The following is a 13,896-nucleotide window of genomic DNA, read 5'->3' on the forward strand; positions in this document are numbered from 1 at the left end:
AAAAAAAAAAGAAGATAGCAGGAGGGGAAGAATGAAGGGGAGTAAATTGGAGGGGGAGATGAACGATGAGAGACAATGGACTCTGAAAAACAAACTGAGCATTCTAGAGGGGAGGGGTGGGGGAATGGTTTAGTCTGGTGATGGGTATTAAAGAGGGCACGTTCTGCATGGAGCACTGGGTGTTATGCACAAACAATGAATCATGGAACACTACATCAAAAACTAATGATGTAGTATATGATGATTAACATAACAAAAAATTTAAAGAAAAAAACATACTTTCATCCAACTGTATTGCAACCTCCCACCCTATATAATTTGTTCTAAACCTTGCTGCTTGAATTCTTCAGTATTTTCTGTGCATCTCCCAATAGTATTTGGTATTAGAAGAATATATTTGGCTTACTCTATTTTTTTGATGTATTTTAGCAATTTCTATAATGGTAGGAAGAGCCAAGTGTTTTCCCAGTGACAAACGGATTTTTATCTTTCACTCCTAAAAACTGACTGCTAAATTTAGTGAAATCTTGTGGAGTATTGGAATAAGAATTACATAACTCGATAGAGCACTGCTGTCAGTGGAAGTTATGCATGCTTAGTATAAATGTATCAGGATTAGCAAGACTTCAAAAATAACATTAACATATCAAGTAACTGTATATACTTAGGAAATGGGATTTTTCTGCTATTACTGACACATTACCCTAACAGTCTTGATAATTTTAATTCTTTTGGCAGATTTCTTGAACTGATTAGTTATAACATGCCCACTGAAGAATCCTACTAGGAAGTAGAAACTATCAGATTTTCAATTTTTCTCAGGTACTTGTATTAATCTTTTCAATCTGATTTTCATTGTAACAATCTAAATCACATGCTGCCCATGTTGTGAGGATTCATTTAAACAAAATAATTGCCATCACTCAGTGATGTTTTGCCTTAAGTGGATTGATGGATGAGCCATGCTTGAGGGAGCTTTGGTCAGCATTTCCAGATTATGGAGCTCCCTCCCTGCCCACATCTTGTGTCCCAGGTAACCCATGACTATCCAATGCACAGATGAGCAGAAATCAACCTGTGTGTCCAGTGTCCTTATCAGAATTTACCAGCATGAATGTGAGAATCTGTATGCCCCAATAGGTTTTATTGGGGTGGGTTGTAGGTATATCCATCTCCATTTGGAGACCCCTGGTATAATGAACGAACATTTTTAAGGAGCTGACCTGTGAGGTAATCAGTTAGAAAACAAATCAAATATATTTTTTTAATTAGATAGGGTGACAGGATTATTAGGCTAAGGGGAAAGAACCACTGGAAGAAAAGCTGAAGGTGCAGGAAGAGAAATAATAGAGTAAGTCAGAGAAATAAGGGAATGCCTGAGATATAGGAAACATGGGGAAGGATTAGCTTTCTAGCTCAGAAGAGGCCCTTTCCTGATAAAGAAATTGAAATGGGGTGGAAGATCCTAAGTAACTTTTGGGGTGGAGAGCTGAAGGAGTTCAGAAGCTGGAGGCAGGGATATGCTCTGGAAGGAAGGGGCGTTAGAAGGTTTGTGGAGACAAAAATATTACAATAGTCATTATATGTAATGAGAGCTAAGGAAGGGTACATGTTAACTTCAGGATATGCACCTTGCTCTTCCTCTGAGAACTAACTGGTTTATGAAAGCTACAGTTGTGGTAGCCAATGGATCTCATAACCTGAAAAATGGCAGAATAAGGCTCTGGGCTCCATATAGGCAAACAAGTGCCCTAAATGCCCAAATACAGAATGATGATAAATGTAAGGCTCTTCCATCCCCCTGTGAAAGGATGCAAATGCTCTCTGGACACCTTGAATGACAAATATTTAGAGCTGAAAGAAAACTATCAAATGTTAAATCTGCGTATTTTAAATCATCATTTTTTAAACTATTGTTTTTTTGTAGTCTTGTTACATAGCAATTCACTTTTCATATGTAGCTTCAACATTAGTGTTTTGATCACTAGCAACATACCGAGTCATCAGTCTTCCAGAGCTTGTGTGTTCAGTCATATAACAGACAATAATACTTGAATCAGACACAGCTTCTGGAAAGTTGATACCAGGCGTAAAGGACCCACTTACTAATGTAATCAGTCTTTTCCTTTATTTTTCCAATGATCAGAGATTTGTTTCCTACAGTATAACTTAGTCTGATGCTTTTAAAAGGGATCTCTAAAGGGCTTGTTTATAGTGACCTCTAAAATATGGTTGAGGACAGGAGATATACCCTGAGGAACAATTAACAAACTGGTGTCACTGTGTGTGTACACACAAAGTTGTGTGTACACAACTGCTCACTGCCTTTGCCAATTCAATCAGCTGACCTATAGCACAGTCCTGAACCAGCATTGGTTGGAGTACTGTGTGATTAAAGCATTCCTCACGCTTTTTATTCAAAATAAAGCCACTGCAAGATTGCACCAAAATGTGTCATTGTGAACTTGGTCATTGTAAAGCTCAAAGTCACTGTAAAGTCTCATGATCTGACTATCTTTTCTGAGGGATGAGTTCTTGAGGGAAAACGGTGATATCCAAGCATATGCCATATGTTCTTCATAACCCACAGTCCTGGCAGCATACTGCATGACACATGGCTAACTTTTAACAGTCGCTAGTGTAATAGGGTCAAATGATGAATATAAGAGTATTCTCTGCCTCTTCTCCTTCTTCCCGCATCTCTACCATCCCTCAACTCCTGAGATTCATTCAGATTCAGGTAATCATTTAGAGAAAAATATGAGAAGTGGGGAAAGTTATGTTTGTAATAGAAAAAGTGAATTTACTGCCAGGAGAGGAAAATTACTGCCAAAGTTAAAAAGGGGAAAAAGTCCTGGGAAGAGTGGGAGTGATTCTGGAGGCTGAGCAGAGTTTGGAGAACTGCCTCCTGTGTGGACGGCAAAGGGCATCAGTGGGGAGAATATTTAAGATGTCTCACTGAACAAAAGATTTCAGTTTACTCTTTGGGATTTTACTCAGTCACAACACAGACTTTGTTCTCTTAAAACTATGTTAGACTGTTTCTTTGAGAGACTCTAGGACCCAGGTTGTCTTTGAGGCTAGACTATGATTTCAATCTTCTGCAATTCTGAGGCAGGTCTTCAGATGAGAAATCTGAGGTTCAGCAGTTGCCTCAGATCCTGGCTATAAGCAGCAGCTCCCAAGAGGCACATCCAGGGTTGTGAAGAGGAGGAAAGACTTCTCTACCCTTTAGGTTCTGCGACTAGACTTGATGATTAAGTCTGATCTGACCTGAAGACAGATTAACAGGAGAAAAGCATAAAAACTTTGATAGGGTGTCCTTCATGTACATTTAAAAATATTAAGAAATGAGGACCAAAGAAGCAGATAGGCCTTATATACCATTTCTTTTTTTTCTTTAAATTTTTTTATTGTTATGTTAATCACCATACATTACATCATTAGTTTTTGATGTAGTGTTCCATAATTCATTGTTTGTGCATAACACCCAGTTTTCTATGCAGAACGTGCCCTCTTTAATATCCATCACCAGGCTAACCCATCCCCCGACACCCCTCCCCTCTAGAACCCTCAGTTTGTTTTTCAGAGTCCATCGTCTCTCATGGTTCGTCTCCCCCTCCGATTTACCCCCCTTCATTCTTCCCCTCCTGCTATCTTCTTCTTTTTTTTTTTTCTTAACATATATTGCATTATTTGTTTCAGAGGTACAGATCTGTGATTCAACAGTCTTGCACATTTCACAGCTCACCATAGCACATACCCTCCCCAATATCTATCACTCAGCCGCCCCATCCCTCCCACCCCCCATCACTCCAGCAACCTTCAGTTTGTTTCCTGAGATTAAGAATTCCTCATTCCATTTCAACAAAGAATGACAAACTGGAGAGACAAGGCAAAGGAAAGTGCAGCTTGGGCTAGGGGCAGTAAATTGTAGGAGTGATTGGGGAAATATGTGGCAGAAACTAATAAAAGGTAAAGGTTATGTTAGTGGGTTGGTCTGTACAGATTCCTCTCAATGTTGACTCCCTGTCTCCAGTGATAAGAAAGGAGTTCAGAGACCCCTTCCTGCATCTGCTTTTCCTCAAGTGCCTTCAGCTCAACTATCAGTATACCAACTGGCATGTGTTAGGGGTGGCATATTCTGATCTCCTTCAGTTGTATCAAGCTAGTGGATGCTCTTTTAACCATTATTCAATTCTTCCTCTTTATCTCAAGATGAAGAACTGAATTAGCATAACACCATCTCGGGAAAATAATGGTAAATAACTCAATGTAAATGTCAGACTGTGACATTTAGGGACAGAAGTTAAAAATTGTTTCAGTGATGTGATGAGCACTGGGGATGTACTATGTGATACGCAACTGATGAATCATTGAACACTACATCAGAAACTAATAATTGTTTTAGAGGAAGATGGAATAGATATCTAAGCTCTCCTGGGCTGGAGCCATGGCCAGATACAAGATGTTGAAGAGGTTTAACTATAGAGGCTCTGCTAGAACTCAGGTTACATAGAAAGGGAAAGAAGCTACTAAGTATCTTGTCAAAGGTTGATGGGCAGAGAATCCAGGGGAACCGGGTATCCTGGAGCTTGGTGTCAGAGTTGTGACAAATGTTTTCATGGAGGTAACAGAGTGGTGCCTGGACTCCAACAGGAAGGGGCTTAGTGTCTTTCAGTGCTGGAGTTAAGCTTATCTGACCAGACTGTGGTGGAACAGATTAGAATACTAATCATTGAAAATAGCTTTATCCTGTATTTTGTAGGCTAATGTCACTAAAAAAAAAAAAAATGAATGTAAGACTGGTTTTATCCATTTCCTTTAATACTTATTTTTGTTTGGGAAAACTAGTATCTACCTCTGGAGGCTGGCCCCAAAGTATTTGAGAGCCCTAGGAATAAGTGTGGCCCTGTGAAGGAAGGTCAGTCCTGTTCATTCCTGCTAGTTATTTCCACAGGGTGGAGCTCTTAAGGGTGATTCTGGATAGCTTTCTACTCTACTAATCCAAATCCAGTCAAACTGACAATGGGATTCTGTTATAATACCAAAGTTAACAGCTTTTCTTAAAAAGTCCTATTCCTATGTTCAACCGTTGTTTCCAAAACACAATGTTTATGTGTCAAGGGAGCATCCAGCATCAATCAAATATTAACTTGATTCCAGACTCTCAACCTGAAATTCCCTTTCTCTAGGAAATCCTATTTTAGGGACCTCGTTGTACGTTGCCAAGATTCCCCCCCCCCCCATACAGCAAAGGCAGTCCTGAGAGGAAAGTATATAGCAATACAAGCCTTTCTCAAGAAACAAGAAAGGTCTCAAATACACAACCTAACCCTACACCTAAAGGAGCTGGAGAAAGAACAGCAAATAAAACCTAAACCCAGAAGGAGAAGAGAAATCATAAAGATTAGAGCAGAAATCAATGAACTAGAAACCAAAAGAACAGTAGAACAGATCAACGAAACTAGGAGCTGGTTCTTTGAAAGAATTAACAAGATTGATAAACCCCTGGCCAGACTGATCAAAAAGAAAAGAGAAATGACCCAAATCAACAAAATCATGAATGAAAGAGGAGAGATCACAACCAACACCAAAGAAATACAAACAATTATAAGAACATATTATGAGCAACTCTATGCCAGCAAATTAGATAACCTGGAAGAAATGGGTGCATTCCTAGAGATGTATCAACTACCAAAATTGAACCAGGAAGAAATAGAAAACCTGAACAGACCTATAACCACTAAGGAAATTGAAACAGTCATCAAAAATCTCCCAAGAAACAAAAGCCCAGGGCCAGACGGATTCCCAGGGGAATTCTATCAGACATTTCAAGAAGAATTAATACCTATTCTCCTGAAACTGTTCCAAAAAATAGAAATGGAAGGGAAACTTCCAAACTCATTTTATGAGGCCAGCATTACCTTGATCCCAAAGCCAGACAAAGACCCCATCAAAAAAGAGAATTACAGACCAATATCCTTGATGAACATGGATGCAAAAATTCTCACCAAAATACTAGCCAATAGGATCCAACAGTACATTAAAAGGATTATTCACCATGACCAAGTGGGATTTATTCCTGGGCTGCAAGGCTGGTTCAACATCCGCAAATCAATAAACGTGATACAATACATTAACAAAAGAAAGAACAAGAATCATATGATCCTCTCAATAGATGCAGAAAAAGCATTTGACAAAGTACAACATCCTTTCTTGATCAAAACTCTTCAGAGTATAGGGATAGAGGGTACATACCTCAATATCATAAAAGCCATCTATGAAAAACCTACAGCGAATATCATTCTCAATGGGGAAAGACTGAGAGCCTTTCCCCTAAGGTCAGGAACGCGGCAGGGATGTCCACTCTCACCACTGCTATTCAACATAGTATTAGAAGTCCTAGCCACAGCAATCAGACAACAAAAAGAAATCAAAGGCATCCAAATCGGCCAAGAGGAAGTCAAACTCTCACTCTTTGCAGATGATATGATACTGTACGTGGAAAACCCAAAAGACTCCACCCCAAAACTGCTAGAACTCATACAGGAATTCAGTAAAGTAGCAGGATATAAAATCAATGCACAGAAATCAGTGGCATTCCTATACACCAACAACAAGACAGAAGAGAGACAAATCAAGGAGTCTATCCCATTTACAATTGCACCCAAAACCATTAGATACCTAGGAATAAATCTAACCAAAGAGGCAAAGGATCTGTACTCAGAAAACTATAAAATACTCATGAAAGAAATTGAAGAAGACACAAAGAAATGGAAAAACGTTCCATGCTCATGGATTGGGAGAATCAACATTGTGAAGATGTCAATGCTACCTAGAGCAATCTACACATTCAATGCAATCCCCATCGAAATACCATCCACTTTTTTCAAAGAAATGGAACAAATAATCCTAAAATTTGTATGGAACCAGAAGAGACCCCCAATAGCCAGAGGAATACTGAAAAAGAAAAGCAAAGCTGGCGGCATCACAATTCCAGACTTCCAGCTCTATTACAAAGCTGTCATCATCAAGACAGTATGGTACTGGCACAAAAACAGACGCATAGATCAATGGAACAGAATCGAGAGCCCAGAAATGGACCCTCAACTCTATGGTCAACTTATTTTTGACAAAGCAGGAAAGAATGTCCAATGGCAAAAAGACAGTCTCTTCAACAAATGGTGTTGGGAAAATTGGACAGCCACATGCAGAAGAATGAAACTGGACCATTTCCTTACACCTCACACAAAGATAGACTCCAAATGGTTGAAGGACCTAAACGTGAGACAGGAGTCCATCCAAATCCTAAAGGAGAACACAGGTAGCAACCTTTTCGACCTTAGCCGCAGCAACTTCTTCCTAGAAACATCGCCAAAGGCACGGGAAGCCAGGGCAAAAATGAACTATTGGGATTTCATCAAGATAAAAAGCTTTTGCACAGCAAAAGAAACAGTCCACAAAACCAAAAGACAACCGACAGAATGGGAGAAAATATTTGCAAACGACATATCAGATAAAGGGCTAGTATCCAAAATCTATAAAGAACTTATCAAACTCAACACCCAAAGAACAAATAATCCAATCAAGAAATGGGCAGAAGACATGAACAGACATTTCTCCAAAGAAGACATCCAAATGGCCAACAGGCACATGAAAAAGTGCTCAACATCACTCGGCATCAGGGAAATCCAAATCAAAACCTCAATGAGATACCACCTCACACCCGTCAGAATGGCTAAAATTAACAAGTCAGGGAACGACAGATGTTGGCGGGGATGTGGAGAAAGGGGAACCCTCCTACACTGTTGGTGGGAATGCAAGCTGGTGCAACCCCTCTGGAAAACAGTATGGAGGTTCCTCAAACAGTTGAAATTAGAGCTACCGTTCGATCCAGCAATTGCACTACTGGGTATTTACCACAAAGATACAAATGTAGGGACCCGAAGGGGTACGTGTACCCCAATGTTTATAGCAGCAATGTCCACAATAGCCAAACTGTGGAAAGAGCCAAGATGCCCATCGACAGATGAATGGATAAAGAAGAAGTGGTATATATACACAATGGAATATTATGCAGCCGTCAAAAGGAATGAGATCTTGCCATTTGCAACGACGTGGATGGAGCTGGAGGGTGTTATGCTGAGTGAAACAAGTCAATCAGAGAAAGACATGTATCACATGACCTCACTGATATGAGGAATTCTTAATCTCAGGAAACAAACTGAGTGTTACTGGAGTGGTTGGGGGTGGGAGGGATGGGATGGCTGGGTGATAGACATTGGGGAGGGTATGTGCTACGGTGAGTGCTGTGAATTGTGCAAGACTGTTGAATCACAGATCTGTACTTCTGAAACAAATAACGCAACATATTTTAAGAAAAAAGAAAAGAAGAAGATAACAGGAGAGGAAGAAAAGGGGAGTATGTCAGAGGGGGAGACGAACCATGAGAGATGATGGACTCTGAAAAACAAACTGATGGTTCTAGAGGGTAGGGGGGTGGGGGGATGGGTTAGCCTGGTGATGGGTATTGAGGAGGGCACGTTCTGCATGGAGCACTGGGTGTTATGAACCAACAATGAATCATGGAACACTGCATCAAAAACTAATGATGTAATATATGGTGATTAACATAACAATAAAAAATTAAAAAAAAAGATCCCCCCCCCTTTTAATCTAGGGGAGAAGCAGTAGTGACATTGTGTGAGGAGCCCAGGGGCTTTGAAAGAGATCTCTTCACCCTTTATATTCCAATTCTGCACACCAAAATAAAAGTTGCACTTTGCATAATTTCATGTTAAAAATAAAGCCCAGGGCAACGTGACTATCTTAAGATGTTAATTACAAAATTACCACATGCCTTTCACAAGACATTTATAGGAAAATTTAAGTATGGTGGGCATTCAGTGCTCTATGCAGACTCTCAATTCCTTTTGTTAACTATGGCAAAAATATATAAAACTTACCATCTTAACCATTTTTAAGTCTACATTTCAGAATTTGGTTTCACAACAATTAATATACTTATTTCCAGAACTCTTCATTTTGCAAAACTGAAACTCTATACCCATTAAACAACTCCCCATTCCTTTTTTCTCCTTCCTTCTAGTAACCACCATTCTTTCTGTCTATGAAGTTGACTATTCTTGGTACCAATCACAAGAAGACAAATACTAGAATCATATTTGTCTTCTTGTGGTTGGCTTATTTCACCTAACATAATGGGTTCAAGATTCAACGAGGTAGAAGCTTGTGAACTTGTTTTTCAGAATTTCCTTTAAGGCTGAACAGCATTCCATTGTATGTATATACTGCATTATCCTGATTCATTTATCTGTTGGATACTGGGTTGCTTCCACCTCTGACTATTGTGAATAATGCTACTATGAACATAGGTGTACAAATCTTTCTTCAAGATCTTGCTTTAAACTCTTTTGGGTATAAGCCCAGAAGTGAATTGTTGGATCATATGGTAATTCTTTCTTTAGTTTTTTTGAAGAACCACTAATACTGTCTTCTGTAATGACTACACCATTTTACATTTCCACCAAGAACACACAAGTGTTCCAATTTTTTCACAACCTCACCATTTATTTTCTGTTTTTTTTCCCCAGAATATTTGCTTTTTATTAGACATGAATAAAATTCTTTTTTTAATTTAAATTCAATTAGCCAACATATTAGATTCTGATATAGTGTTCAATGATTCATCAGTTGCGTATCACATAGTACATCCCCAGTGCTCATCACATCACGTGCCCTCCTTAATGCCCATCACCCAGTTACTCCATCCTCCCACCCAACCCCCCTTCTGCAACCCTCAGTTTGTTTCCCAGAGTTAAGAGTCTTTCATATTTGTCTCCCTCTCTGTTCTTCCCATTCAATTTTCCCACCCTTCCCCTACAATCCTCTGCACTATTTCTTCTATTCCACATAAAAATGAAACCATATGACAATTGTCCTTCTCTGACTTACTTCACTTAGCATAATGCCCTCCAGTTCCATCCACGTTGATATATATGGTAAGTATTCATCCTTTCTGAAAGTTGAGTAATATTCCATTGTATATACTTGAGCAAATCATAGCTGAGAACTTCCCTAATCTGAGGAAGGAAACAAGCGTTCATGTCCAAGAGGCAGAGAGAACCCCTCCCAAAATCAATAAAAATAGATCAACACCCTGACATATAATAGTGAAGCTTGCAAATTTTAGAGAAAAAGAATCCTGAGAGCAGCTCAACTTGGGGGGTTCTTTACCTACAGAGAGGAACATCAGATTTACATCAGATCTATCCACAGAAATCTGAGAGGCCAGAAAGGCTGGCATGATATATTCAGGGTACAAATGAGAAGAACATGCAGCCAAGAATACTTTATCCAACAGGGCCATCATTCAGAATGGAAGGAGAGATAAAGAGCTTCCAGGACAGACAAACTGAAAGAATATGTGACCACTAAGCCAGCCCTGCAAGAAATATTAAGTGGGATCCTGTAAGTGAAGAGAGAGCCCAGGAGTAACATAGACCAGAAAGAAACAGACAATCTACAGAAACAGGGACTTTACAGGCAATACAATGGCACTAAATTCATATATTTCAATAGTTACTCTGAATATAAATGGATTAAATGCTCCAGTCAAAAGACACAGGGTATCAGATTGGATAAAAAAGCAAGACCCATCCATATGTTGTCTACAGAAACTCACTTTAGATCTAAAGACATCTCCAGACTGAAACTGAGGGGGTGGAGAGCAAATTACCATGCTAATGGACCTCTAAAGAAAGCTGGGGTAGCAATCCTCATATCAGACAAGTTAGATTTTAAACCAAAGACTGTAGTAAGAGATGAAGAGGGACACTGTATCATACTTAAAGGATCTACCCAACAAGATCTAACCATTATAAATATTTATGCTCCTAATTTGGGAGCAGCCAATTATATCAATCAATTAATAATCAAATTAAAGAAAGAGTTAGATAATGCAATAATAGTAGGGGACTTCAACACCCCACTCACAGCAACAGACAGATCATCTAGGCAGAAGATGAGCAAAGAAACAAGGCCATTGAATGACACACTGGACCAGAAGGACTTCACAGATATATACAGAACATTCCATCCTAAAACATCAGAATACTCATTCTTCTTGGGTGCACATGGAACATTCTCCAGAATAGATCACATACTGGGTCACAAATCAGGCTTCAACCTGTACCAAAATATTGAGAATATACCAGGCATATTTTCAGACCACAACGCTTTGAAACTTGAACTCAATCATAAGAGGAGATTTGGAAAAACTCAAACACTTGGAGGTTAAAGAGCAACCTACTAAAGAACGAATGGGTCAACCAGGAAATTAAAGAAGAATTTTAAGAATTCATGGGAACTAATGAGAATGAAAACACATTTGTACAAAACCTTTGGGATACAGCAAAGGCCGTCCTAAGAAGGGAGCATATTGCAGTACAAGCCTCTCTCAAAAAATTACAAAAATCTCAAATACATAAGCTAACCTTACATCTAAAGGAGTTGGAGAAAGAACAGCAAATAAAGCCTAAACCAAGCAGGAGAAGAGAAATAATAAAGATTAGAGCAGAAATCAATGAAACAGAAACCAGAAGAACAGAACAGATCAACGAAATTAGAAGCTGGTTCTTTGAAAGAATTAATAAGATTGATAAACCTCTGGCCAGACTCACCCAAAAGAAAAGAGAAAGGACCCAAATTAATCATGAATGAAAGGGGGAGATAATGGCCAACACCAAGGGAATACAGAGAATTTTAAGAACATATGAGCAACTATATGCCAACAAATTAGGCAATCTGCAAGAAACTGATGCATTACTGGAAACTTATAAACTACCAAACCTGGTTTCGGTGTTTTGTTTTGTTTTGATAGTAACCATCCTAAGGTGGGTCTGAGGTGATAGCTCATTGTGATTTTTATTTACATTTCCCTAATGATTAGTGATGTTAAGCAGCCTCATGGGCTTGTTGGCCATTTGTATATCATCTTTGGAGAAATATACAAGTCCCACTTCTAAATTGGGTTGTCTGTTTTGTTGAGTTGGTGTGATTTTTGTATTCTGGAAAGTAGCCCCTTACCAGATAAATGATTTGCAAATATTTTCTCCCGTCTCATGGGTCACCTCTTCACTCAGTTTATTGTGTCCTTTGCATACAAGTTTTAAGTTTTGATGTAGTTCAACTTATCTATTTTTGCTCTTATTGTATCTAAGAAATCCTTACCAATTGAGTGTTATAAAGTTTTCCCCTTATGTTTTCTTCTAAGTTTCACAGTTTTAGCTTTTAAGATGTTTAGGTCTTTGATTCATTTTAAGTTCATTTTAAGTTATGCTGTAAGGAAATGTTCCAACTTCACTCATTTGTGTGCAGAATATCCAGTTTTTCCAGTACCATTTGTTGAAGAGACTGTTCTTTCCCCCACTGAATGGCTTTTGACACCCTTGTCAAAAATCATTTGACCATATATATGAAGGTTTATTTCTGGGCTCTCTATTTGTCCATAGGTTTGTCTTTATGCTAGTATCTTATTGTGACTTTATAATAAGTTTTGAAATTAGGAAGTGTAAGACCTCCAAATTTGTTTTTTTTTAATTTTTTATGCAAGTATAATTAACATACAGTATTAGTTACAGGTGTGTAGTGATTCAACCATTCTATACATTTCTCAATGCTCCAGATAAGTGTACTCTTTTTTTTTTAAAGATTTTATTTATTCATTTGAGAGAGAGAGACAGAAAGAGCACAAGCAGGGGGAGCAGCAGGCAGAGGGAGAGGGAGAAGAAGGCTCCCGGCCGAGCAGGGAGCCCAATGAGGGACTCGATCCCAGGACTCCAGGATCATGACCTGAGCCGAAGGCAGATGCTCAACCATCTGAGCCACCCAGGTGCTCCTTGATAAGTGTACTCTTAATCCCCTTTATTTCACCCATCTCCCTACCCCCCTCCCCTCTCACAACCACTAGTTCTGTACGTAAGAATATTTTGTCTTGTTAAATTTTATGTATGAGTAAAATCATATGGTATTTGTCTTTCTGACTTGTTCTTTTTCAAGATTTAGCTATTCAGGGTCCTTTAACATTCATGAATTTTATGATGGATTGTTTTTATTTCTACAAAAACACCATTAGGATTGATAGGGATTGCAAGAAATCTGTACATCAATTTGGGCATATTAATATCTTAATATTCTAACATGAACATGCGAGGTCTTTCTGCTTATTTTTGTCTTTAATTTTTTCAGCAGAATTTATAGTATGCCAAACTCTTGTCTAATTGGTTAAGTTTATTTCTATGTATTTTATTTTCGATGCTATTGTAAATGGAATTGTTTTCTTTTTCAGGTTGTTTATTGTTCATGTATAGAAATACAACTGAATTCTATTTTTTATATCCTGCAACTTTACTGAACTCACTTATTCTAACATGTTTTTGTGTAGAATCCTTAGGATTTTCTACATGTAAGATTGCTAACAGGTAATTTTACTACTTTCAATTTGGATGCCTTTCACTTTTTTCTTCATTGCTCTAAGATTTCCAGTATGATATTAAATGGAAGTGGCAAAAGCAGGCATCCTTGTGTTCCTAATTTTAAAGGAAAAGCTTTCAGTTTTTAACGATGGAGTATGACAGTATGATGCTAGCTGTAAACTTTAAAGGAAAAGCTTTCAGTTTTTAACGATGGAGTATGACAGTATGATGCTAGCTGTAAACTTTATTATGTTGAGATAATTTCCTTTTATTTCTTGTTTGTTTTTATCATAAAAGGGTATTGAATTGTGTCAACTTGTTTGCATCAATGATTGTGTGATTTCCCCACTTTCTTCTTCTTCTTCTTCTTCTTCTTCTTCTTCTTCTTCTTCTTCTT

Source organism: Callorhinus ursinus, unplaced genomic scaffold (assembly GCF_003265705.2).
Source record: "Callorhinus ursinus isolate GAN/ISIS: 27379988/994484 unplaced genomic scaffold, GSC_fseal_2.0 scaffold59, whole genome shotgun sequence".
In the NCBI taxonomy this organism is placed as follows: Eukaryota; Metazoa; Chordata; class Mammalia; order Carnivora; family Otariidae; genus Callorhinus; species Callorhinus ursinus.